The sequence below is a fragment of the Ruditapes philippinarum genome, unplaced genomic scaffold, assembly GCF_026571515.1.
Source record: "Ruditapes philippinarum isolate M1 unplaced genomic scaffold, ASM2657151v2 ctg1204_1_1_1_1, whole genome shotgun sequence".
Taxonomy (NCBI): Eukaryota; Metazoa; Mollusca; class Bivalvia; order Venerida; family Veneridae; genus Ruditapes; species Ruditapes philippinarum.
The window spans coordinates 126,427-154,066 of NW_026857162.1; the positions used below are offsets into that span (position 1 = coordinate 126,427).

The 27,640-nt window shown below is 33.7% G+C and overlaps 1 long non-coding RNA gene across 1 annotated transcript; it reads right to left on the reverse strand.

Moving 5' to 3' along the window:
• Positions 1–767: 767 nt before the first annotated feature.
• Positions 768–27,640, reverse strand: LOC132748962 (uncharacterized). Its single transcript, XR_009628343.1, has 4 exons — positions 27,578–27,640; positions 26,305–26,371; positions 22,991–23,076; positions 768–3,095 (listed from the first exon to the last, which is right to left on the reverse strand). It is a non-coding gene; the product is annotated as an uncharacterized LOC132748962 (long non-coding RNA).

A 27,640-nucleotide genomic window follows, 5' to 3' on the forward strand; every position in this document is an offset into this window, starting at 1 on the left:
CGATGGTTCACTGCAGGTGCAACATTTTGCCTGAAGTAATGCCCAAAAGCGCATCTGAGGTCCTCGCCCCTAGTAAAGCTAATGTGTAGAGTGAAAGTTTGAAAACAAACCACAAAAAGCAGTCATTATCCAGATCATGCAGAACCACAGTTAACTTAGAGCGTAGCTAGCCAAAATGAATTCAAGTCAATAGATTTCTACATTTGTTTTTGCGAAAAAAAATCGGGATAATATTGAACATAAAGGAAAATATAAGAACTTAGTTCATTTATTGTGATCAATTAGGTAACATGTTCATGTTTAACTGAAAAGTAGCTTCTGCAATGTAAACTTTCAAATGAAATGTTATACTAGTATTGGACATGACACAATGTATTCTAAATAATCAAAAGCAACAGAACATCGCTATACACCGCAAATTGTCTGGGTTTTTTTTATCTAGCGCAAGTGATTATTCCATGAAGTAGAAATATCTTGCCAAAATTACCCCTGTTAAAAAGACTGCCAAAAATACAACTGCGTCGTATCATATTTTATTTTTCAACTGCGTCGTATCATTTCGTAAATATCATTATTTTCTTAGAAAATAAACATCTCTTTTAAATGAAAGTTTAGTAAATGATGCAAAATTATATTTCGAAGTTTATGGTGAACTCTGAAACAAATATATAATTGATTTGAAGGAAAAATCGATAGATAAAGCAATATGAACTGCGTCGTATCCACACATTTTCACAAAAATTCTGCCCCGCTATGAGTTGCAAGTTCGCTATAACTTTTGTTTTACAAAATAGTTGTGCAAGCAACATATACCGAACGAAGCGGAAAATAGTGTAGCGTGTTAATACATATATCTGGTTTTCAGTCATTTCCAACAAAAAGAGTTATAAACAAAAACATACGTTTTTCGTTCCAAGATGGCGGCGTTTGTTTACATTTTGTAGGATACGACGCAGTTTTGATTCCCAGCCCTGTCTTCTCACACTCACATTTAACATAATAAAGATGTATTTCTTCAAGATGACAGGTTCCCTCAAGAAAATTACAAAATATAGTTGTATCATCATGACTCATTGTTATACCAAACATACTTATAGCTACAAGATTGATCATACTAGGTAGGTAACTAACAACTGTTTTACACACTGAGAAATACTTGTCAGTGTAAGAGACACTATCAAGAGACAGAGATTTTAATGTTAACGTATTAACTTAAATTGTCTCGGCAACACAATTGTTTATCTCATCAATACTCTGTGTACTATCACTTTGTGTACTTGATAACCTTTGTGATTCATATCCATACGATATTGCATTTTTTTCAAGATGACGAAACATTGGAAAATATTTTGTGATTTTAATATTTTTTGTGTTGATGTTATTTACATTAATAGACAGAACAGAGTCAGGAACAATTTGTTTCTGATCAATACTTGAACAAACAATATCACAATTTGACTGACCCCATCTATCAAAGACCAAATCTCCAATATAAAACACAAGATTATTTCCTCCAATACATGCTGCATTTTATTCTTCCATTGAATCAAACATAAGCTTTTGAACATCAGTAATAAAATGATGATCGTAATAAATGTCACTACTTATTGTTCTCCTGTATTCCTGAACACGAGAGTCTTCTTTCTGACACAGTATCATATATGTATTTTGAAATATGTGTTGCTAATTTAGGTTGTACACCACATAGCATAATGATAACATTTGACTGCTCTAATATGTCATTTACTGTTGAACAGTTCTGAAAAACCTCATTAACAAACTGAATGCACTTGCTTTGCAAATCAAACTTTTCTATTTGCGTACTATCTGACAACTTTATTCTTATCTTAAAATTGATACCAATATTCACTGCAGCCAGAAATTCTTGCATTGATTTGTAAATGAAAGAAAACAATGAGCTTTTAGGTTTTGATACAGATAAAGAAGGACATTTATCTTCTGTCGAAATTCTCAGTTTCAGACATGTTTCTTGCACATCTTGTGATATTTTCAAATCATCAAACACAGATTTGTCAAATGTAAAGGACTTATCCTTCGGATAATTGAACAATGTCTCATAAGGTAAGTGCGACACACCATATATAAGATGACTATTATTCTACATTTCTCTACATCTGTTAAATACTGAGGGAGTTCAACATTCTGAGAACTTTCGATACATTCTGCATTATTTCCTGAAGTTTTATAGATATTCTAGGTGAAATAAAGTTCTAACATAACAGTATAAATAGCATACCTTGAGGTTTCATCGAGTTGACCATCACACAATAGACAAATCAATTGCTGCAGCATAATTGGTACCTGTTTCAGGTCAACTAATGAGTGTACCTTAAGCTTTTGTTCACACTCACTTGGATCTTATGATCCATTTAATGCTTTTATTGTTTTCTTATTCATTTCTTTTTCATGTGTTTTATTAAACCCTTTTAATTTCAATAATTTATGAATCTCTCTATTACTTACTCTCAAACTGTGATAATCCATGGCCATGATGAAGTAACAATGGTGTATTTCTTTGTAATGTCACGTTCCAAAAGCCCTGCCTGGAACTCATTCCTAGTCTCACTGTCAAAAGACCATTCATCTAAACCATCAAGCAAAATAATTATCTTTTCAGAATCATTTTCCAGAAGTTTACTTAAATTTTTCATCTTATCATATCGCATTTCATGTATTTCTTGGACACTTCGGATCTTAACATTATGTCTAAGAGAAATATATAACATGAAATCAATTTTTTCATTTCCTTGACTCTTTCAAACTCATCATCTTCATTGTGTCCATTACTGTGTGCCATACACCAACAGTTGATCAAATATTTACAGAAACAACTCTTACCAGACCCTGCATCTCCAACAACATAAATAAATTTCTGTGGATCTCCGTGAAAATCTCTGTCATGGACTTTATTTCTTTTTCTTCAGACTCCCCTCTGTTCTTTTCTATCTTGTTTGTTATAGTGGGTCTTATATAAATGTCATTGAAGTTATAATGTTCCTCATCTGGTTGTAAAGGTATTGCTGATACTTTAAGTACATCACTGCGATAATGTTCTATTGATTGTGTATGACAAACTGAAATTTATTAAACAGTCCTTAAAATCAGAAATACTTACAAATAATCTTAATATAACAAGATCTCCTCACAACAAGATCTTACAAGGGAAAAATACATTTTAAGAGCCAATGGTGACCTTAACCTTGAGCTGGTAAGACAGTGGGCTTGAATCAGCACATTGCCTTATTCAGGTGATCAGTGCCAAATTTATAGAAAATCGTTGACAAGTGTAGAATTTATAAAGTAGAGACGAAAATGTTTGATATATGACTTTTGACTTTCAAGAGTTACATTGACTTTGAACTGGCACAGCTGTGGCATGGCTTTTCATGTTGCAGTAAACAATTATGCCAATTTAAAACAAGAGGGCCATGATGGCCCCGAAATCGCCCACCTGCATATAGGCCCCCCAGGGCAGGGCAAATTTTAATCCAGGGGCTTTTATTTGAACAAATTTGGTAGACACCCATTTGAATATGTTTCATGATAAATATCTTAGCCCTTAAGCCCTTAGAAGATTTTTAAGTTTTTACTATACACATATAGGGAAAAACAATGACCCCCCTCTTCTGGGCGGGCCAATTTTGTCCCCAGGGCTTTCATTTGAACAAACTAGGTAGACAGTCACTAGATGATAGTTCATGCTTAATATCTAAACTCTAGCTCTTTGGTTTTTTAAAAGAAGATTTTTTACGTTTTTACTATATACTTAAAAGGAAAAACATTGATCCCCGGGGCGGACAAATTTTAACCCAGGGCCCCTTATTTGAAGAAAAATGGTAAACACCCAATAGAAGATGTTTTATGCCTAATATCTTAGCTCTCGCTCTTACGGTTTTTAAAAAAATATCTTTTAAGTGTTTACTATTATTAATACCCAGCCATAAAAGCAGCCCCCCACTTCACAAGAGTCTCCTACTTTTAATATGCTTCTTCTGGACTTCCATAGAAGTTTTATAACTAGCACCTGTGCTTCGGCTGAAGTACTAGGGACTTTAAGTGTACTTGCTTCAACTGCAGCTGTACTTCATCTGAAGCCCCTTCCTGCTTCTAATGAGCTTGTGAATTTGTGAATGTATGCTTCAGTTGAAGCACAGGGCTTTTCAAGTGCTTCATTTTGATAGTATTATGTACTAGCGACTTATTTGCTCCTTCTCGGACTTTGACTGTTTGTTTGAAAGTTATTTTGATACAAAATGTACTTAAGTTGTGCTTTTGAAACTTAGCAATGCAGGACTTGTTTTAAGGGGGCTTCAAAAATGCTTATAAAACTTGTATTTTTTAGTTGTTCTCTGATATGATTATCAGCTTAAAATTTTTTTCATAAAGTCCATGAAATTGCATATATAAAAAAGAAAATAACTGAGTAAAATCAATATAAACATTTTACTTTGATAAAGATTTCACATTCTATAGATCATGGTGGTGAAACATATATTTATTAAATCCATCAATAAAATATCATTATTATACAAATGCAGAGCCAGTTTTGACATTAAAAAAACTTTCTAAAAAATAGTATTGCTCATAAAATATCTAAATATATTGTAATTGGTATCATCAGTATCTGCTTAACATAAAAAAGTATTTAAAAAAGAGAATATTTTTCTTCATGAATATTTACATAGTTCAAAGATGCTCAAAGACCTAAATTACATGACTGCAATATTTCTGCATCCATCTGTAAATCTGCCACTGTTTTCTTCCACTGCGAATATTCTTATCACAAACATATGTGATCCCTCAAGTGGAAGTCATGAACCCTTCCAACAGTTTTCAAAAAAGCCCATGTTGAGCTGACCTATCTGATACATGAGAATATGAGTGATAAAGTAAGTTTACAATACCCTTGCTCCATGTTACCTAATACCCAGAAAAAATCTTCATCCTCAGGTCATTTATACAGAAGTGTTTGAATGCTTGGATCTGCTTGCAAAGTTTATGTTATTATGAGTGCATGAGCTAGTGTAAAATAAATGTGATTATTGTTAATAAGTTGAAATGATTCTAACTATACAGGTTTACAAAAAAAATCTAAACTAAATTAACATTTATAATGGGGCATCAAATGTGTACTTAAAGTTCCAGTTAAAAATGGAGGCAAGCTGATAACCAATTCTATGGAATAAATTTGTGGTAAGTAATTTGAACTATGTTAATATTTGAAAGTCAATATACAATAAAATTAACTAGATGCAAAATGAACTGTTTTTTTAGATTTAGGTTTCCTTAAAAAAATAGACCAAATCCCAAACCAAAATTGTAAGCTTGCTACAAGATCGTATGAAGCATGCATGAAAGACGCTGAAACTAGCTTGCGCAAGCTTGCATTTGGAACCTAAACGAACTTAAATACGCTAGCTGCAAGCATGCAATTGCAAGCTTACTGCCTGCACAAGCTCACATTTATTTAATCTGCAAGCTTGCAGCTAGCTTAGTAGATTGCCGTACATTTGCAAGCTTGCATTTAGCGCAAGCTCGTATTCATTAACCTGCAGAGAGCTTATTAGATTACTGCACGCTTGCAAGCTTGCATTTGGAACCAAAACACGCTTACAAGCTCAGCTTTGTACGCTTGCAAGCTTAGCCTTGTTCGCAAACTAACTAGTTTGCAGATTTGCAAGATCGCCTATGTTAAACTAGTTCACAGCTGCAATCTTATTAAATCGCAGCTGCAATTTTGAGATAGGTAAACAATTAGTGACCCAAATATTAATTTCAGTATGAAATGCTCTGCCCAGAAATGGAACAGAATTACCACACAGATTCCGGCCGGATAACAGTAATCTGAACAATCTGGGTTGAATCTATGCACAGAATCTGGGCACGGAATCTGGGCTTATTCTAGGCATGGAATCTGGGCTAAATCTAGGTGCGGAATCTGGGCGAAATCATGCACCCTTTTCAGCCATTCCATTTTTCCTACTATGATATGGCGATGACGTAATGTGAGTAAATCCCCATGATTTCGCGAACGCTGCAAATTCTGCTGACGAAAATTGTGGTCCGTTATCACTCATGCATATATCAACAATTCCATATCGCGACATATGTGCACGAAGTTTTTGTATTACGGTATTTGATCGAGTAGCTGGCAAATAGTCAATTTCAAAGAATCGACTATAATAGTCAATTGTTATCAAGTTATTCTTACCATCATGAGTAAAATATGTGTGCCAATTTTCTGCCACGGTCTATCAGGAAACTCATGACTTATAAGCGGTTCATTTGCATTTGAATTACGATACGAGAGAAAATTTCTACACTGTAAAACAAATTCTGTGATTTGTTTAATCATGCCGGGCCAAAGAAATTTTCTTTCCCACGCTCAACCGTTTTGTTTACACAAAAATGCCTAGTGTGTATTAGACCTATAATTTCAGAGCGGAGTGATTTTGGGATAACAATTCTTTGACCTCGAAATATAAGACCATTTTCATAACTTAGTTCATCCCTATGGTTCCAGAACTCAAGTATATCTGATGGGCACCTTGATCTTTACTCTGATAGATTGTTTTAAAATGACCATTTGTTTATCACTGCTTGTTATTCTGAGACATTTTGTAATCTTTGATCAGGGAAGTGGAGCTGTTTACATACAGTGTGCACATGTGTGTCATGTCCTTGAACTACTTCTGACTGCGAATCTGATATACATTGTCGAGATAAGCAATCATTGACCGGAATGTGTTTGCCTGGAACATAGACAACAGTCTAGGTGGTGCGGCTGACAATGGCTTTTTGATTATAGCAGCGATTGGTTTGTGATATGAGTGTACAGTCATATGTCTCCCGTATGTGTATTGTTGAAAACGAGTACAACCATACAATAAGGCTAATAACTCTTTCTCTATCTGAGCATAACCCTTTTTAGTTTCAGTTAAACTTTTTGACGCATATGCAATCGGTCTGCCATTTTGTATGAGACACGTGCCTATTCCGTCCTACGAGCTGTCAGACTCTAATATGAGTGGTGCTTTCGGGTCATAATAACCTAACACAGGTGCTTCAGATATCATGTGTTTAACCTCTTTAAAGGCTCTATCATGTTGCTCTTCCCAGCAGAATTCGACATCTTTTCTCAAAAGGCTCCTGGGGGGAGCTGTCGCATCCGTGAAATTTGGCGCAAATTTTGCAAGGTAATTAACCATACCTAAAAATGTTTCTAACTTTGGCCTCGTATTTGGAGGACCTATTTCGCCTATAGCTTTGACCATGGACTGGTCTGGCTTAAGACCATCCTTGCTTATTACATGACCGAAAAATGGTACTTCTTGTACACCAACTTTGCATTTTTGACACCCTTTTCTCTTGCGCGCTCTAGCACGTGCTTTATATTCTTATCGTGTTCTTCCTTTATGCGACCGTATACAAGAATATCGTCGACTATTAATGTTTCGCCCGATAGTCCTTCCAGAATTTCGCTTATTTCCTGCATAAATAAGTCACCGGAAGCCGATATACCAAACGGAAGTCTAAGCCATCTGTACCTTCCGAACGGCGTGTTAAACGTAGTTAGCATTGACGACCGTTTGTCAAGCTGTTAGCTTCAATATTCATGCGTTATATCAAGAATACTGAACATTGATGCGCCGTTAAGTTTTGATGTTATATCTTCTAAAGAAGGCATGCGAAAATGCGGTCTACGAATTGCCTTATTTAATGCTCTAGGGTCAAGACATATTCGTAATGCCCCAGTTTCGGGCTTTTCTACAACGACAAGGGAATTAACCCAATAGGTAGGCTCATTGACTTTTGTGATAATCTTGCCTTTAATCATTCTGTAAAGCTCTGAATTTACACGTGCTCTCAAGGCGTCGGGTACTCTACGTGGTGGGTAAATAGTCGGTACTGCATTTTCCTTTAAATGCAAACTGCACTGACCATCAATAATTCCAATACCAGAAAATAAGTCACTGTATTCTTTCATGACTATTCCTCTGGTCAGAAATGTTTTATTCTTGTCAGGGAGGGAGTGTTCCACAGAAAATGTGAGCTTAATCAGGCCAAGGTTTAATGACGTTTGCAAGCCTAAGAGAGGGGATGTATTTCTGTCTACCACATAAAACTTTGCAATCATTGACTGATTTGCTAAATAACAGGTCAACATGACTGTTCTGTTCCAAGGATTGAAAGTGCTTCGCCTGTATATGAGATTAATTTGCAATCAGGGGCCTCAAGTGGGGTACTCAAATTCAGTTCTTGAAATTGTTGCTTGGGCAGAATGTTTGCAGCACTGCCAGTGTCAATCTTAAATGATATTGGGCAGTTGTTTGGGCCAAGAGAAATTTCGGTTTTAACACAGTCTGGTAAGCTAGTACTCACCGTATTAATTGAGTATCCATCAACTGCATTTTCTTCAATGTCACTATTGTCCCCTATTTGATTGACACTTATAGCGTTTTTCTGTGATTTGCACTTCTTTGAAAAGTGATTCAGTTTGTTACACTTATATCATGTAGCCCCCTTTGCCGGACAGTTTGTTCTCTGGTCATGTCGCGTGCCACAACGCCCACAAACATTTTGTGATCCATGTCCTTGAATCTTCCCGTCTTAGTTGGTCCATTTGCTGATTGTTTCTCTTCTATAATGCCTTTGCGTCTTAACAGCAACAATTGGTTGTTGCGCGACTGCCCCCATGGTTGCCATCTGTTTTTGGCAATATTCGTAATTTTGTGCAATTTGTATTGCCTTGTCTAATGTTAATTTTTCGCCTTCATTTATTAGTTTTTCACGCACTTTAGAACTATTACATCCAAATACAATTCTGTCTCGGATGTTTTACATTTTTGTCTGTGAATTGGCAATCTGTGGCTTTGTTTCTTAGCCTCGTCACGAACGCGTCAACTGAGTCACTTCCTTAAATCTCGTTCATAAACTGATATCTTGCAAATATCGGATTAAGTTTTGGTTGCACGTGATCTTTATATTTTACATAATATGTGTTAAGCATGTTGCGTCTTCTGCACTAAGGTCCCATGTTCGGTACACTTCTCTGCCTTCGTCACCAATCCATAGCAATAAGTATGAAACTTTTTCTTCCTCTGATTTAGATTTAAGTGGTCCAGAAAATATAAGTTCAACGTTTAATTTACATTTTTGCCAATGTTCAATTAAATTTAAGCTTTGCCAGTTCATTACTGGTGGTGGAATGCCACTAAGATCCATTGTTGTTGTTGTGTATTAGTTTAAATCACTTTTAACTAAATTATAATATTATTATAATATTATTATAATTAATCTAATGTTAAAAAATCAGCAATATTTCTGATACCATGTAGTGTGGCAATACCACGTGACATTGACGTCATTTTCGGCATCATTTCCAAGACTCGATTTTCCGATTCGGAAAAGAAAATAGCCGTAAATATTTATACGGGGGAAAATATAAGCTTTCCACAGAATATTGGACTTCGACAGTTTATAAGCCGTTTTATCAAACACTTTGCATAACCTTTGAAGTTGCTTGTATTAGAGCGGGCTTCAGTTGCAAGCTATTTCGTTTTCTGGCGTTATCTGGTCTACGTCATGATTAAAAAGTCAGGTTTACATCAACCGGGAGTACGGAAGGCAAAACTCTACCTAAATATGTTCATATTTTTTATCATGAATGACATAAATCTTAAATTTTTCTTCAATTGTCAATTCTGGCACCAGTTCCAAGTCGAAAAAAAGGACTACAGTTTAAAGCAGATTTTAGAATCCGTTGCAAATGCAAAGCAACATGCCTACCGTTCTCGTTCTACAATTCAGTTTTTCATTGTTGATCTTTCACAGAGAGATTGTGAAAAAACTGATTGTTCCTTAAAGCAAACTCTACCTAAATATGTTCATATTTTTATCATGAATGACATAAATCTTAAATTTTTCTTCAATTGTCAATTCTGGCACCAGTTCCAAGTCGAAAAAAAAGACTACAGTTTAAAGCAGATTTTAGAATCCGTTGCAAATGCAAAGCAACATGCCTACCGTTCTCGTTCTACAATTCAGTTTTTCATTGTTGATCTTTCACAGAGAGATTGTGAAAAAACTGATTGTTCCTTAAAGCAATAACACTTACTTGTATCGCAATAGTGCACGTCAAATCACGTAGATTTAGTCCTGTCGGAAAATAATATTTTGGTTTCGTTTTGAAGATGTTAAGAGTTTTGCCTTCCGTACTCCCGGTTGATGTAAACCTGACTTTTTAATCATGACGTTGATTATATCATTTTTATGTCTATTGCTTTATGCACCTAAAGCTTTCACTGGTGAGAATTGTGATACAAAAATTTGAAACTTGCATTTTAAGATTTTGATGTAGTTTATGATGTAAAAGAATGACTATTTAACCATTAAGTAAGTGAATAATTCAGCATTGCCACTCATTATCTGACTGGCCTTCAAAGACTTTATATGTCCTAAGATGATTATGACCCCAAAAGTAACAAAATAGGCTATGACTGTATGAATTGTTTTCCTGGCATTTTTTGTGCTAATGCTTTAGTTGAAAAATTCAACATTAATATATTTGCAAACTATTTTTCCAGATATTTTGTCTAAGTGTTATGTTTTTGTTGTTTTTTTAAATTCAGAACATATGTGCATATATACATAATAAAAATCATTTTAATTTTTATTTTCAGGATGCAGAAGAGGTATTCCCTTCATATAAAATCAGACCAGCATTGTGCCAGTGAATCCATTTGGAAAAGACTGAAAGTGAAGGACATGTATAAATTGAAATTTAATTGAATGTTACGCCCATAAAATGTTTTACAGTGTTATACCTTGATGCATGGAACCGTATTTGTTAATGTGGATGAAATGACTGAATAAATTTACTTGATGTAACATTAAATGAATTATTATTATTTATCAGTTGAAAGTTGATACTGTACTCGGATCCTATGTATTTACCGGACAATCCGTTTACCGGACAAAAACAATTCCTGCCAAATAGTGCTTTATTTTTTGCTCCGATTAAAAAATCATACAGTCTGAATAGTACACACACTTTCTATTTCAAAGTAAATGACAATAAAACCACTCACATGAAATTATCGCATGACCGCCACAACTTTTCTTTGAAGATAGACTTTCTTTAAATTTCGGTAATGGAAAACTTTGGGTGCTGTAAATGAGGTATCAGTACGCTTTGGGGTGCTCTAAATGAGGTAGCAGTACACTTGCTCGCGCATGCCCAGTTTATTATTTTATTTCAACAAATAAAGTGAGCATACCCGAAAAAGAGCAAAACAAAACATTACACAGTTTACAGACTTTTTTTTAAATTTACACATCATCTCGATCTTTTTTCTTTCTTTTTTTTCAAAATCTGAAAATGCAGTTATTATAAAGATGTGGACTGCAGTGGAAAGTAATCGCCATTTTCTGCATCCTGACCTCGAGGACAAACCTGAAACAATGATCAAATTATTTTCTCTTTTTTACTTTAAACAATGCCGTCGTTTTACAGGAGATTCTGACCAGTAAGCCAGTCACTACACGTATATGAACATAATATTATAGCGTAATTATTAATAGATGGAAGTAGTGTTAAAGGCACATTATGCGTCAGAAATGCTATCATTTTTTCTTTCTCAAAATTTTAAATATTTGGTGTCTTGTAACAAGTTCCACAAAAAATACTTATTTGCCATATAAATGAACTATCTTTGCATCTTTTGCTTTGCTGGCAATTGGTATGATTATAATGAATTAGTATTTTGTATGGAAGTCAAAATACTATTTGTTTACATTTTGCTACCTTTACAACACATTACTGCACATTTAGCGCTACTTTCTTTCTTCAGCTGTTAAATATCTTACATGTTCTAAATTCATTATTAAATCATTATTAAACATGTGTTTTACATTTCTAAAGAATGTAATAAAAAGGATTTGTGAGGCATAATGTGCCTTTAAGTAAAAATCACAACATTGTCGTTAGTTTTAAAAAATATGCGTACAAGATATACCCGGGATACTTATCGACAATATTTCCAAGATTATATTTTGAAAATCAGCTGGAAAGATGACTATTATTTCGCATTTAGAAAAAATGCATCAACTTACCTCATAAAATGGCTATTTATGTCCAGTTCCTTCAACGGCATCTAATGGGTGCATTTCTGTGGGTATTTCTTAACTTTTTTATATGTTTAAATAAAGCAAATATTACGAGAGAAGAAAAAAGTCGTGATGGTCATGCGATAAAACAGTTAAAGAATAAATACCCGGGCTTCACCGGCTGGTATCAGCGCATGGGGCGACAAAAGGGTCAATCATGGAAATTAATCTCGACGTTCCGTCTCGAATAATTTCCTATGATTGACCCTTGTTGTCGCCCCATGCGCTGATACCAGCCGGTAAAGTCCTGGTATATATTCTTTAACTATTACATATTGTTGATTCAGTTCTTTATTAACTAACATGCCCTTTCGTTAACTAGTTATTTCATGACCTGGTCATGCGGGGGAATAATCTGTTCTGCACAAGCCTGAATATGGAGGCCCTGAATGGGTTATTTCAGATAGGTCTTACTTTTAATTCTTCTTAACGTTACCTCAGGAGTCAATCATAACATCTTAATAATAAAAAGTAATTTGAAATTTAGTCCAAGCTAGTTACAAAGAAATGCAAATTAAAACAAGGGCGATCAGTGATCACATGTGTTGCCTCATGATCGCCAATTTCATGTTGCAGTTTCAGTGTAGTGGAAGACACAAAAATGATTAACAGGGCAAAACATGTTATATATAAAGAAAGTGATCGGAGTAGTGGCGACATAAATTCCTGTAAAGTTAGGATGAAATACCCCCAGTAGTTTATGAGGAGTAGTAGGGACAAGTTTTGTGATTGACGGACAGACAGACAGACAGACAGACAGTGCACAACTAGACTTGGCACTGATCATTCCTGTAAAGTTTGGATAAAATTGCACCAGTAGTTTATGAGGCGTAGTCAGGACAAGCTTTTGTGTATCTAGCAACACACAGTAAAAAACACCTTTTTTATCGAAGGGCCATAACTCGGCCAAAAATCATTCATCCGAAAAACCTGTGCAATATGCGCAAGGACTTGAGCTACAGATCAATCGTGTAAAATTTCATTGAAATTACATTAGTGGTATAAGAGAAGTAGTCCGGACAATCTTTAAAAATAAAAATTATTAAGGGCCATAACTCTGACAAAAATCATTGAACGGGAAAATGCTGACAATATGCACAACTAGACTTGATATTGATTATTCCTGTAAAATTTTTATGAAATTGCAACAGTAGTTTATGACGAGAAGTCCGGACAAGTTTTGTGACGGACGGACGACAGACGGAAAGACGGACGACAAAGAAGTGATCCCTATATGTCGCCACTTGTAAAGTTTTGATAAAATTGCACCAGTCGTTTACGAGTAGTCCGGACAAGTTTTGAGTATCTGGCAACACAAAGAAAAAACACCTTTGTTATCAAGGGGCCATAACTCCGTCAAGGGTCATTTAACCAGAAAACCTGTGCAATATAAGTACTTGTGCTACAGATCAATCCTGTAAAGTTTCATTGAAATTGCATTAGTGGTATAAGAGAAGAAGTCCGGACAAACTTTAAAAATAAAAATTATTAAAGGGCCATAACTCTGACAAAAAATCATTGAACTGGAAAATGCTGACAAAATGCACAACTAGACTGGGTACTGATAAATCCTGTAAAGTTTGGATAAAATTGCACCAGTAGTTTATGAGGAGTTTTTTGACGGACGGACAAACGGCCAGACATACGGACAGACGGACGGACAGACAGACGACAGAGAAGTGATCCCTATATGTCACCACTACTCCGTAGAGGCGACACAAAAACAAAACATATTTAAGGAAATGTGAGGATACTCATGATGACCAAAAGGAAACAGTATGACAGAGAACAAAATTCCATTTGAATATCAGAATGTGTTATACGTTTAAGGATCATGAAGAATCAATATGTTCATTGAGTTGATCGCGTTGATTTCAATTACACCCTTTATAGTGACCTCTTCGTAACAGGCATGGCTGCCGTGTCTATTTCTAGTGACATACTTGGTTTTTCAAATATCTTAACCTTGCCATGCAATAGTCGTAGTTTCCTTGTTGATTATTTAAAGATTAATTTCATTTCACAACTTCAAAATTTTTTAAAACAAAATGTCGTACAGTAAATTCAGTTGTCTTCTTATAATGCCCTACTTTAAAGACACATTTCTACTGTCAAATGTTTAATATCATGTTTTTTATGGAATGTTTACGTGTATTAAGAACCCACATTTATTTAGTTATAATTCCATTCTTTTTTTATCATTTTAAATAAAAGTTACAGATAAAAAACATCATATTTTGTCCGGTAATATGTAGGATCCCAGTAATTCTCACCTGAACAAAAAGTACTCAGGTAAGATTTTGTAATTTCCTTATGTCTGTAAAACCTTAATTGTAATTATTTCATTAAGTTTAAAGCTTCAAGAGAAATCTAAAAATGTGAACTGATTTTCAATAGTACTTTTTTCACTGGGACTTTATTTGTACTTCATCAATATGCTTCATGTGTGCTTCAAAGAGAAGCTTCAGATATGCTTCTGTAACTGAGACTTCATCTGTACTTCTTTATGGGCTTCAAATGTGCTGCATAATTACACTGAATGCACTTAATATGTAAGCTTCAAATGTACTTCTCAAGGGGTACTCCAAAGATACTTTAAAGAAGTACTGTTGAAGCCTAATTAGCATAATTCGAACCAAGCTTCAAAGGAGCTTCACCTATGTGTTGGCCATTAGCATTTCCATCAAATAGGTGAAAGCACATATGAAGCAGGGACTGTAACCAAGCTTCTTATATACTTTACTAGAGAGCTTCTGATATACTTACATTATGCTTGAATTGTGCTCTATTTGTGGCTGGGTATACATTAAGGGAAAAAACAATGACCCCCTGGGGCGTGGCCAATTTTGACCCCAGGGCTTTTATTTGAACAAACTTGGTAGACACTGACTATATAGATGATGTTTCATGCCAAATATTTAAGCTCTAGCTCTTACGGTTTTCTAAAAGAAGATATTTTAAGTTTTTCAGTTGCCATGACAACCTAAGTTCTGTTTGGAAATAATTGTTTAAACAATTTTTAAAATTTACTATTCCAGTCAAATTTGGAAGAAATTGGCTTAGTGGTTTATGAGGAGATGTCCTTTAAAGTAAAAGTTTACGGCCTGACGCCGGACGGACAGACGCCGGATGAAAAGCGATCACAAAAGCTCACCGTGTCACTTTGTGACAGGTGAACTAAATATCTTCAAAGGATATAGGATGCATAAAGGGAAGAGGACAATGTTTCATGTTTGACCTTTGACCTCCGTAGGTGACCCTGACCTTTAAAAATGCTATGCCACGACATTAATGCAATACTTAATAGTAGTGTAGGAACATATTTATTTTTTGTTTCTATACAATTGAAGATTGTCATAATGCTCATTCGACTTTAACGCCAGCAGACATATTCAAAAAGTGTCTTCTTACGCCTGTAAGAAGACACTTAAATAACTGTTAGTTTCCTAGTGGATTTAATTCAGTTGAAATGTATGGTGTCCTGCTTGGGCCAGTTAAAGGACTTTTCTTGGTATTTTATATTTCTTTCCTATAGTCTTGCCCCGCCTTTCTGTACTTTTATAGATAAATTAGCAAGATATTACATTCTCGCAAGAAACTTTTCGCGCCATTCAACGTTGAATTTGTCTCATGCTGATACTTTCTCATACTTAATCCTCGCGCGAATCAAAATGTAAAATCTTGGCGATGATTTATCTTAATTTTCGTATGTTTGTTGCCTTAACTGTAACCTATTTACAGTACAAGTATCTATAGTGAAAGTTCTTTGAAAGAGAATGTTAAATCTCGCTACTGATCTATTACCAAGAGCCAGTGAACTCGACTATACTCAGTGCTTGATAGTAAAAGAAGACCCTGAATAATGTATAAATTGTCTAAGTTCAAGGGGACATAATTCTGTCAAAATTCATATTTACAATAGCTCTTCTACTTTTCGAATTGTCGAGTGTAAACAAGAGATTTAGTCAATTTGCCTCAAACAGGACACCATAGAAACTGACTAAAAACTGAAGTAACGGATCAAATCAATTGGATGGCCATTTCCAGGAACAAAGTTACTGTTGATTTTAGCATTGACGAAACTAACAATAGTTCGTTGGATGATGCTAAAACTTTATCTTTATTTTGGTATCTGACATAATAAACAAGAGGGTCATGATGGCCCTATATCGCTCACCTTAAGGAATAGATATTAAAAGTATTTTTCTTTTTAAAAACAAGCACCAGGTTTATGAAATTCTTTAATGTCATTTAAAGGTTAGTGTCAAATGTAAAGTATTTTTGGCCAGCAGCAACAGGAATGCAAATACAAATGTAAAGAAATATCTCTTTTTTTCTCTTTAAAGTACAGTTTGCTCAAATACATATCCTCTAGCGTGTTTACATCATGAAAAATTTAACAATGACATCATAATAAACAAGACAAAGTACAAATTTGGATGATACTTCAATAAATATGAGACAAAAATGGCCGGGTTGCATTTGTATACCAAATAACATAAGGCTGTGATGATACAAAAAATTCCTACCATTGCCCAATAATGTCGAACATTTAACTAAGTCGGTAAACAGGAAGTAAATATTAAAGCGATAGACCTGAACTTGGGACCACGTGTTAATGCAGTCACAATACCAAATATCAAGAGGTTTGAGATATGTAATTGCTGAGAAAACTGTACGGAAATTTCCTTCAATTTACAATTAATGCCAAAAACTTAACTATGTCAGCAAACGGGAATTGGATGAGCCACATACCTGAAATCATATCCCATGGTATGTGACTACTTGTTAATGCTGTATACCAAATATCAATAGGCTGTGATAAGTAGTCAGCATGTCCACTCAATTTCAAATGTAGGGGTACATGAACCCCCTGTCATTGAAAATTAACCGCCTCCGTGGTCGAAGGGTTAGAGTCGATGACTTCTAAACCAGTTAACTCTCTGGCATGGGTTCGATCCCCGGGAGATGCTTTGGTAGTTTAGCGCGGAGGAAGGTAGTCTAGTACTGGTGTAACTCTCCAGATACGATGGTTAGGAAACTACCCGCCTATATGACTGAAATACTGTTGGGAAAAGGAGTAAAATGAAAGAAATAAACAAACAAACATTGACAATTGGGGGTACATTTCAAAATCTGGGGGTACACATAATTTTAAACATGATTTTGTTTGTAAGAACATTTTAGTCAACATGATATTAATGACCAGCTGTGACACTTAGTATTACTATCCATTAACACAGACACGAGCTCATCACTTGAAGTAGCAATATAACAGCCATTACAATCACTTTGTTTAGTCCATATTATTACCCATAACCAAAATTTTGTACATTTGTAAATCCGAAATTATGTACATTTATTTCAAAATCTCAATTGTTTATATTTTCATTTCATATGCCATACGTCAAGCTCACAATTGAAGGTAATGTTAAAAATCAAGTGACTAACGTTTTTCTGATCATTTGAGAACACAGACTACTTTTTGGCAGTTGTAAATATCCAAAACTTTTTTTGTTTCGTTTTGTTTGAAGCCTTAATAATGGTCGTGTTGTCACTCCGGTATTTACAGCTAAACTCTGGTATTTCCGATTACGGTAAAAACTCTCAAGTCGGGTTTCAATAACTTAATAATGATTATGAAATAGAAACTATACTGAAAGAAAAAACACTTGGGGGGAAAAAAAGGAAAAAAAAAACTTTTGGATAATTTGACAAATTCATTAGCAATGTTTTTTACAGCTCTTGTCTATAGTCTTTGAATTGGTCTTCTTGTATGTCTGACAGCAACAGTTCTTTTGTAAATACACTTATTCCAGTCTTTAGAAATATTTATTTCCTCAGTTTTCTCTAGGATTCTCGTACAGGGTACAGCCCTCTATAAAATGTGTAACTGTCTCCACTTCTCCACAATTACACAGATTTGTGTTTTTAGCCCAAATCTTGTTCAAATAATCATTGAGACAATATCCACTTTGTAGTTGCATTAACTGTGTTTGGTTTTTCAAGCCATTGAAGTTAATTTTTTTCTTAAGACAGTACATGTGACGTTAAGACATGACTTAAAAATATTTACGAATCAGACTGAGATGACTTTGAAAGCAGACAGACATGCAATTGTGACCGGGTTCAGACTGTCCCTAACAATTGGTAGATGGCAACGACAATTGGTTGATATGCATATTATGCTATCCCATTCATTCATTTCGATGATTTTACTTTGCGTGCATGTACCACCTACTTACAATTTTTATGCGTGCATCTAGAATTTTGTGTGTGAATCACGCACTGTAGTGTGTGAATCAAGCACGGTAGTGCGTGAATTGGGATGCTGGTAGTTGCTGAGAAAATTGTTACGAAAAATTCCTACCATTGACCATTATTATGACTTTAACTAAGTCAATAAACATGAAGTGGATGAGCGACAGACCTGAAATCGAATCCCATGGTATGGAAAACGTGTTAATGCTGTATACTAAATATCATGAGGTTCTGATAAGTAGTAGCTGAGAAAACTGTTACGAAAAATGGCCCAACCAATTTGCCTGCCTGCCCGGAAACAAGTCTTAATACATGATGGTAAACAGTATTTTTTTTCATAAATATATTTTTTTCGAAAACCTGTATTATAGTTGTAACAGTTATCCCATTAGTGTTTGAATATTAAAATATTTTTTGATAGTGTTTACTCAGGGGTATCATGTTGGGGGCAAGAGTTAACCCCTTCAAGCATCTGTGGTTTATCATATAAGAACACCCCTTTCTACAAAAACTTCTTTCTTTCTGTTCACAAGAGTGGCTCTATACACAGGTTTAATTGTAAAATTAAATCTTGTAAAATGTTATAAAAAACAACAACAAACAGCAGGGATCTCAGGAAGGTCAGAATTTCACGTGGCAAACTGTTTGGCCAAAATTTTCACGAGTCAAATCAGTTTTTAGTCCCCTACCGGTTTTCTTGTGTTATTTTTCTACATGAATCATTCTCATGTTTCAAAAAATACTGTTTTGGAAGTCATTTTGAGAAGATTTTCAAGTTTAACAGGTCTAGTTTATCGCCAGATTAGTGCATGATGCACAAATTGGTACATAATACACAAATCGATGTATTCAATCATACACTGATCGGTGAATAAAAATGTTGATAAATGCACTTCTGTAAATAATTTGTTGTTTATTTATAATCATGTTTTGGCACCTGCACATAACATTGGTAATAGCCTATTTTATTGACAAAGAATAACACAACTTCTGATCTAAATGAACTTCAGGAGATTTTAATGTTTTCATCCACTGAAAAATTGTAACTTTCAGACATGGATTCATTTCCATAGTTCATATTTAGTTATTATTCTGATCAGGTATACATAGTTTTAAAATTGTCTCTTGACTGGAAAGTAAAAAAATAAATAACCACTTCCAATTTTGGGATGCACCAATTAGTGTATCATGCAGATTTTCAAAAAAGTACAAGAATTGCCAGTGTTTACATCTTTATCTTAAGTTTCAGGATATTTCTATGGATATTATCTATAGTAAGTGCTGGTGCCACAATTCACTTTGCTATATTTACAAAATAATGGGTCTTCAAAGATTTGAATGATAGCCTGGTACACCAATTGGTGCATCATAAAATACATCAGTTGGTGCATCATACACATACTGGTGCATCATGCACTAATCTGGCGATATACTAGACCTGTTTAAATTGATAATATTGTGAGGTAAGGTAATTTTTTAAATTACGTAAGCTTTTTGCTTAGTTAACAATATGATAAGATAATTAAGTATTACTAGCACCATGGATAATTGCCATAATTATTGTTCCATTTTCATTTACATTTATTGAGGTCAATAACACATGTGTACATGTTTAATTTTAGAAGTCATAGCACGGGAGGTGATATTTGCATAAATACTAAATGTCATGCCTTAATACTTTACAAAATACCTGTTTCAACGAAGCACACCGATAACTGTGTTCATTTTCACTTCTTAATTATGAAATACGAGTTTATGTTAAAGAAATTCTCAATTTTCTTGTCCATGGCATCGATTTTGTCATACTTCCGGTTTAGTTCTATTTATAATCTCAATCCGAAGTCACATTGATACACATGTTTTCTGAGGCAAATTTGTTGAATTGGACTGATTGATATGCATTGTTCAATGCTTTATGTTTGTTCTCAGAATGAAATATTATGACATAACTAGTCCATCAGTAAGACCGGCGTACACTATGTTGAAATATGTGATTATTCCCGCAAACCGGAAGGATGTATTTTAAGAAATATCTGTACTGTATAAACTATACTATATGAACTTTTATCCTTATCGTCTAATTTTTGTGAAAAAGTGCAACATTTTTTGTTCACTTTCGTTTCTTTGTGCAATATCTTACACAATAAAATGTGCAAGTCATTGTCAAGAACCGAAATATTTTACATTGTATTTTGGAAATGACACAGTCTCCTTTCTGATGGTGGTACGAAATTAATGGAAGAATCCATTACTGAATGGGGAAATCAAATTCACTGTAAATCTCAAATCTGTGCTATTCTGATTGACTCTGTTTTGAATAAACATTGATTTCGCATTCATAACCTTTTCATTTATCTAATGCTTTAAACAGAAAAGTTTTCATAATAATGTCTGCTGAGACAAAAAATACAATAGACACTACCTCAATTTATCCCTACAAAGAAAGTCTATATAATCTTGCAATAAAAAAACACTTTTAATCCCCAAAACAGATACCAATTTTCATCTCTAGACCATAATTTGAATACACTTTGTAGAAACTTAGAAGCTAATGCCTTGTGAGAAATATATTAGCTCTAGCCCTTTCCACTTTGAAGTATAAGAACTTTTTTTTTCTTTTAGTTGCCATAGCAACCAGAGTTTTTCATGAAATGGCATTCTTTGAACACTCTTGATAGAGCTTTATACAAAGAGGATTCCTGCCAAGTTTCATTAATATTGGCCAAGTGGTATTATAGAAGATGTCGTTTGAATATAAAATGTGGACGGACGCCAGACGACGGACGCATTTGATTGGCCATCCTATAAGCTCACCTGCACTTTGTGCAAGGTGAGCTAAAAACAACAACATTTACATGATAAATTACTGTCCCATCCCAACTCACAAAAAATCATAGGCCATATCCAGCTGAACATTGTGTTCAGCTCTAAGCTTGCAAATAAGGAAACTTACCAAATTGGGGTCCAAAACGTTATCCATTAATCCATTTAACATTGAAGTAAAACATGTCAGAGACGTGACTTAAGGTGATTCCGCTTTGTCAGCCATGTTTGTTTTCACCAAGTCTGTCCAAAGTGAAAGTAGGCTAAAATTCATAAAACAACAAAGCTCTTATTGTAAAATGATTAACCATTTGAAAGTACACTTCCAGGTTTATATTTTAAGGGCAATTTTAAACAAAAATAAAAATGATAACAATAAGAATATTTACCTTGAATGTGCTACATTTCTGAAGACCAAAAACATTCTGTTGCAAAGTTTTATGCACATTTCATGAATGGCAAAATCCTTTCTAAATTCTGTTTTAGTGCCTACAAAAGTTTTTTTTTTTTTTGCAGCAAATACAAAAATCTTTCAAAACTTAACTCCAAATAAATCAGTATCTCATGTTCTTCTAAGCACATGGCCTCCATTATTTTTTTGTAAAAAGGTAGTGCAAGAAAACAATCATCATTTATAGCCTTATGAACTACAATTCAAATGAAAACACAATCAAATTTTAAAATCTAACCTTTTTTATGTGTTTGTCATGTACACAAGAAATAGGTAAATGATGTTTATTTTCATGGTACTACTTTTTTACACGTGTCATGGTGGCCATGTTGTTTCAAGGTCAAATAAACTACTTTCCTAAGATTTATGTTTTTAAAGTTTTTTGTATTTTCTGCAAAAAAAAAAAATTTGTAGGCACTAAAACAGACTTTAAAAAGGATTTTGCCATTCATGAAATGTGCATAAAACTTTGCAACAGAATGTTTTTGGTCTTCAGAAATTTAGCCCATTCAAGGTAAATTTTCTTATTGTTATCATTTTTATTTTTGTTTAAAATAGTCTTTAAAACATAAAACCGGAAGTGTAGTTGCAAATGGCTCTTTATATAACTATGTGAGCTTTGTTGTTATATGAATTTTAGCCTACTTTCACTTTGGACAGACTTTGTGAAAACAAACATGGCTGACAAAGCGGAATCACCTTAATTAATCTCACTCATGAAGGCAGGCATTTTAACACTGTTTATCATGAATAAAAGTGAAATATGTCCGATTGCAATAAGTGCACGAAAATTCCATGCGAATACAATTTTACCTACACCTTTCACTGCCCTTAGCTTAAAGGCCATGCAAATATTTTCTATAGTTTTATATTTTCAACGTGAACATACATTTAAAGTCAGTTAGATTTATTTATAATTAAATGCGTGATTAATTAATCTGTTCTTTAAACTTGAACGTCTTATAAGTCGGATACAATTACTCGTAATTTGTTCGAAAGACGTAAAGAAGACAGTTTTCTAGGACAATCAATAATTTATCCTCGGCTTCGCCTTGGACAATTTGCTGTTTATCTTCTAACGTCTGTAAGAAGACACTTTAGAAGAAAAACTCGTACTGTATCCATTACTTATTTTTTATTATTTATTTATTTATTTATTTGTTTATTTTTATTTATTTATTTATTTTTTGTCTTACTAGTTTTGTCTCCCTAAGTTTGCTTATTTCATTTCTTTCATAAAAAATGACAAAAGAAAATTCTTACTACCTTAGCAAAGACAGCAAAAGCAGCAAATATGACTACACAAAAGACAAAAGAATCACGAAGAACAGCAGCAAAAGTTTCGTTCACAGCTAGCTCGTCAGGTTAATATGAAAATAAAAAAATCCCACCATTAAGGCGATTCAAGATATTACATGTATATATAAATGTTTTAATAAAGTGTCATCAAACCATGACCAAAATCGAACTTGACCAATGCATTCTTATGACATATCCATATCTTTAATTTGTTGTTGAATATGTACAACTGATGGGGAGATAATAAATGTGAACTGAAAATTTCCATATTTTTTTAATTTAAACGGGAATAATTCTGCCAAAAGTCATCAAACCATATCATATTATTTTCAAAGTGAAAGGGGCATTACTCTACCAAAAATCATTGAACCATGACCCAATTCAAACTTGGCCTGCGCATTTTTTAACGTATCCATATGTAAAATTTGAGTTGAACGTGTAACACTGTTTGGGAGATAATGAACAGAAACTGAAAATTTCATATTGTTTTCAAAGTGAAAGGGGCATAACTCTGCCAAAAATCATCGAACCATGACCAAATTCGAATTTGACCTGTGCATTCCCTTGACATATCCATATGTCAAGTTTGAGTTGAATGTGTAATACCGTTGGGGAGATAATGAACGAAAAATGAAAATTTCATATTATTTTCAAAGTAAAAGGGGCATAACTCTGCCAAAAATCATCAAACCATGACCAAATTCGAACTTGACCTTCACATTCCTTTGACATATCAATATGTCAAGTTTGAGTTGAATGTGTAATAAAGTTGAGGAGATAATGAACTGAAACTGAAAATTTCATATTATTTTCAAAGTAAAAGGGGAAAAACTCTGCCAGAAATCATAGAACCATGACCGAATTCAAATTTGACCTGTAGTTTCTCATGACATATCCATTTGTTAAGTTTGAGTTGAATTTGTTATACCATTGGGGAGATAAAGAACGGAAACTGAAAAATTTTACATTAATTTCAAAGTAAAAGGGGCATAACTCTGCCAAAAATCATCGAACCATGACCAAATTTGAACTTGACCTGTATTTTCTCATGACATATGCATTTATCAAGTTTGAGTTGAATGTGTGCAACCGTTACTAAGATAATGAACGGAAACTGATGATGACGGAATGACAGAATGACGGAAGGACGGAATGACGGAACAGCGTAACATTATATGCCCCAGCCATTATATGTCGGGGACATAACAAGAAAATATATAATGAATAAACTTTATCTGAACAAAAGTAATGTAACAAAAAGTCTTTCGAAATTTTTTTTGATATTTATATGTAAACCTTTACCAAGCAAGGTATTATGGGTTTTATACTTTTCCTCCAGCAGAGCTATTCATAAAGTGTATTGTTACGTTTGTAAGAAGACACTTTTAAGTAACCGTTAGTTTACATGTGGATTAAATACAGTTTAAATATACGGTTTTCTGTTTGGGCCAGTTGAAGGTCAACTATTGACATGCTATTTTTTTCTAAAGTCTTACCCCTCTTTCTGTATTTTCATAGAAAAAGTGGCAATATTTTACATTCTCGCAAGAAACATTTCGCGCTAAACAACGTTGAACTTGTCTCATGCTAATACGTTCTCATTCTTTAATCTTGGTGCGAATCAAAATATAAAGATCTTCGCGCTGATTAAAGCAGCACGCCTCCAGATGCATGCTAATTTTCATGAAAATTTTGAAAATGTATTTGAATGTTTAATATATAGGCAGCAATTTACACATTATAAATGGCACTTACAGTCCAAGTAAATTACCAAAAAGTGGTCAAATTATGCATAAATATAGCTTACTGCGTTAGTAACGCAATAGAAATATAGTTGTGAATACTGAAAAGTCAGTCCTTAAATGCACATAACTTGTAAAACATGCATTACTTGAATATTGTATCATTTTACTTTTCCTTAAATCATAGTACACATTTCTGATGTTTGATTTTATTGAAATATTTTGACTCGTCTTGGGGCAAGAAGCTTTAACCTTAGTTTTCGCATGTTCCTTTCGAGAACTTTAACTTATTACCAGTGTCAATAATGAAAAGTCTTCAAACAATAATGTTAAATCTCCCTAACTTATCTATTAACAAGAGCCAGTGCGTTTGACTTGTCTCAGTGCTTGATAGTAAAACAAGAGGCTGAATAATGTAGAATTTTTTATCTTCAAAAATTGCCGTAGTTATGTCAAAATTCACAATTACAATATCTCTCCCTATTTTGTGAGTAGTCGAGCCAAAACAAGAGATTTAGTCAATTTTAAATCATAACTGATTAAAATCATTACATCAGATAACATCACTTTTGTTAGTTGTCAAAATATTTATGGTCTGAATTTGTTTATGGATCATCTTGGGGACTTTATTGGTCATGCCTAACTGATTTGATACTCCAAAATGACTACCAACTGGCACAGTCAATTATACGTAAAATTATAATTCAGTATATATCGAATTTCTGTGTACGTGTTTTTAGTGATTAAAACAAAAATTGATAAACAGCGTTTGAATTAAATAAAATGATTCAGTGGAAATATCACTTTACCAGCTTTAATATATAGAGATTGCATTTTAACACGACGCAAATAGTATACAGTCATGTACATTCGAAAGAATCTTTACTTTTTATGCCAGAACACGTTTTGAAATTACATAGATTTATATTATTGTTTTTCTTTGTCTTAGTAATAATTTTATCAAAATGATTTTAATCATACAGTATCTTGCAATTAATAAATAGGGCAATTTAACTGCCTGGTAAAACACAGTGCGACAATTTCCATTATTTAGAATCAAACGAAAATGGTAACCGTGACCAGTTACCAAGCCATATGGTCTAGTATTAAAACAAATCGTTATCCTTATTATAGTAAACATTCTTATTCATTTAACCATCCTTTTTTGTAATATCTTATTCAATTACACACAATTTTGGCAATTTCAATCTGCCAATCTTACAAGAAAGGTTTAAGATCTTTATATTCATCTATTTATGTACTTAATCGTATCGACAATGTCCTATGTATCCCCCAAGGGGGACAACTTGAATCCGGTGGTCTTAAATGAAAGGGTCTATAGCACCAACCACATTATGAGGTAGGGTATAATGCAAAAATTTAATAATATAATTAAGTCATTGATACTGTAAGATCCGGAATACTAAATCATTATATAAATTTCTAAAATAATAAAGTAACGTTGATCTTCAGCTATTGTTTTTTATATGAATGGCAATATCATACACTTGTATGTACACCATCAAAACAAATATTTACCTTTCTGGGTTTCCTCATACTCTTCCGGAGTTAGACCTGAGGTTTCTGTCTTTATTTTTGCCACCTCCTGCAAAAACAACCCATCTTCTTTACTCCTAAAATACTTTTTAGTTCAAAACTTAAATCAACAAGATGTTATTAAGATATGTTATTAATACGCAAAGGTATGTACAGAATTGTGTACATATTTTTTATTTCATTTTTATATTTTAGCACAATAACAATCATGATCGCCCTATTTAATCACTCGCCCAAAATTCCTTGTAAGAATATGTTCTGCATTTTAGGAGTAGGTCATCGGGTCACATTTTATATTCTCAAATAAAAAAATGTTTCTAAGCAGTACAAATTTAAAGCTAAACTTACCATCATGATTATCAAGGCTCATAGTTCTATACCTTATCTTATATCAAAATCTGTCCCTGGACAACAAACTCAACATTTCTCAGTGCTGAATTGTGAAAACTAACAATGATTGAAGAAAATCCTTCAACGGGTTAGGTCAAACCCTAACATAACAAACAAGATATATTATAATATTTAGCCTTTACATGTAACCTTCACAATGAACCAGCTTCGCTAACATTCACCTTTAAGTGTGACCTTCACCATGAACAAGCATAGCTAACATTTCACCTTTAAGTGTGATCTTTATTATGAGCAAGCAAATCTTACATTTAAACAGCATAGCTTATATTTAACCTTTAAGAGTGACCTTCACCATGAACAAGAATAGCTAAAAGTAACCTTTAAGTGGTATCTTCATTATGGGCAAGCATATCTAACATTTAACCTATAAGTGGTATCTTTACCATGGGCAAGCATAGCTATAATTTAGCCTTGAAGTGTTACCTTAACAATAAGCAAGCATTGCTTACATTTAACATCTAAGTGTGGTATATATTGTACAATAGATTTTAGTCTTTAAGCAAGAGTTCCTGTATGTGCCATGTGTTTTTATAATAAGGAAATTTACGGAAACTTTTTTCAAACAGGCATTTTGTAATTTTTTTAATTTTTTTTTTTTCAAAATTCAAACAAATATTTTTTGCAACGAAAATACACTTCAGACCCATTGTATGTACATGCGGTGAACCTGGTTGCTTTTCCTAGTTAAATAGCCACAGTACTAATACTTTTGCCACAAGAACTCAAATCATAAAATTGATTCTTCAAAATTAAAATACTATCTTTTTCTTCTTTAATGTAACATACAGGTGTAAGTTAGTAACATACATCATTTAGTTAACAAGGAGAAAGTAATTTGTTTTACCTCTCTCTGTTCTGAAAAACGAGTCTCCAAGTCTCCGAGTTTCTTTTTCAATTCTGCATTCTC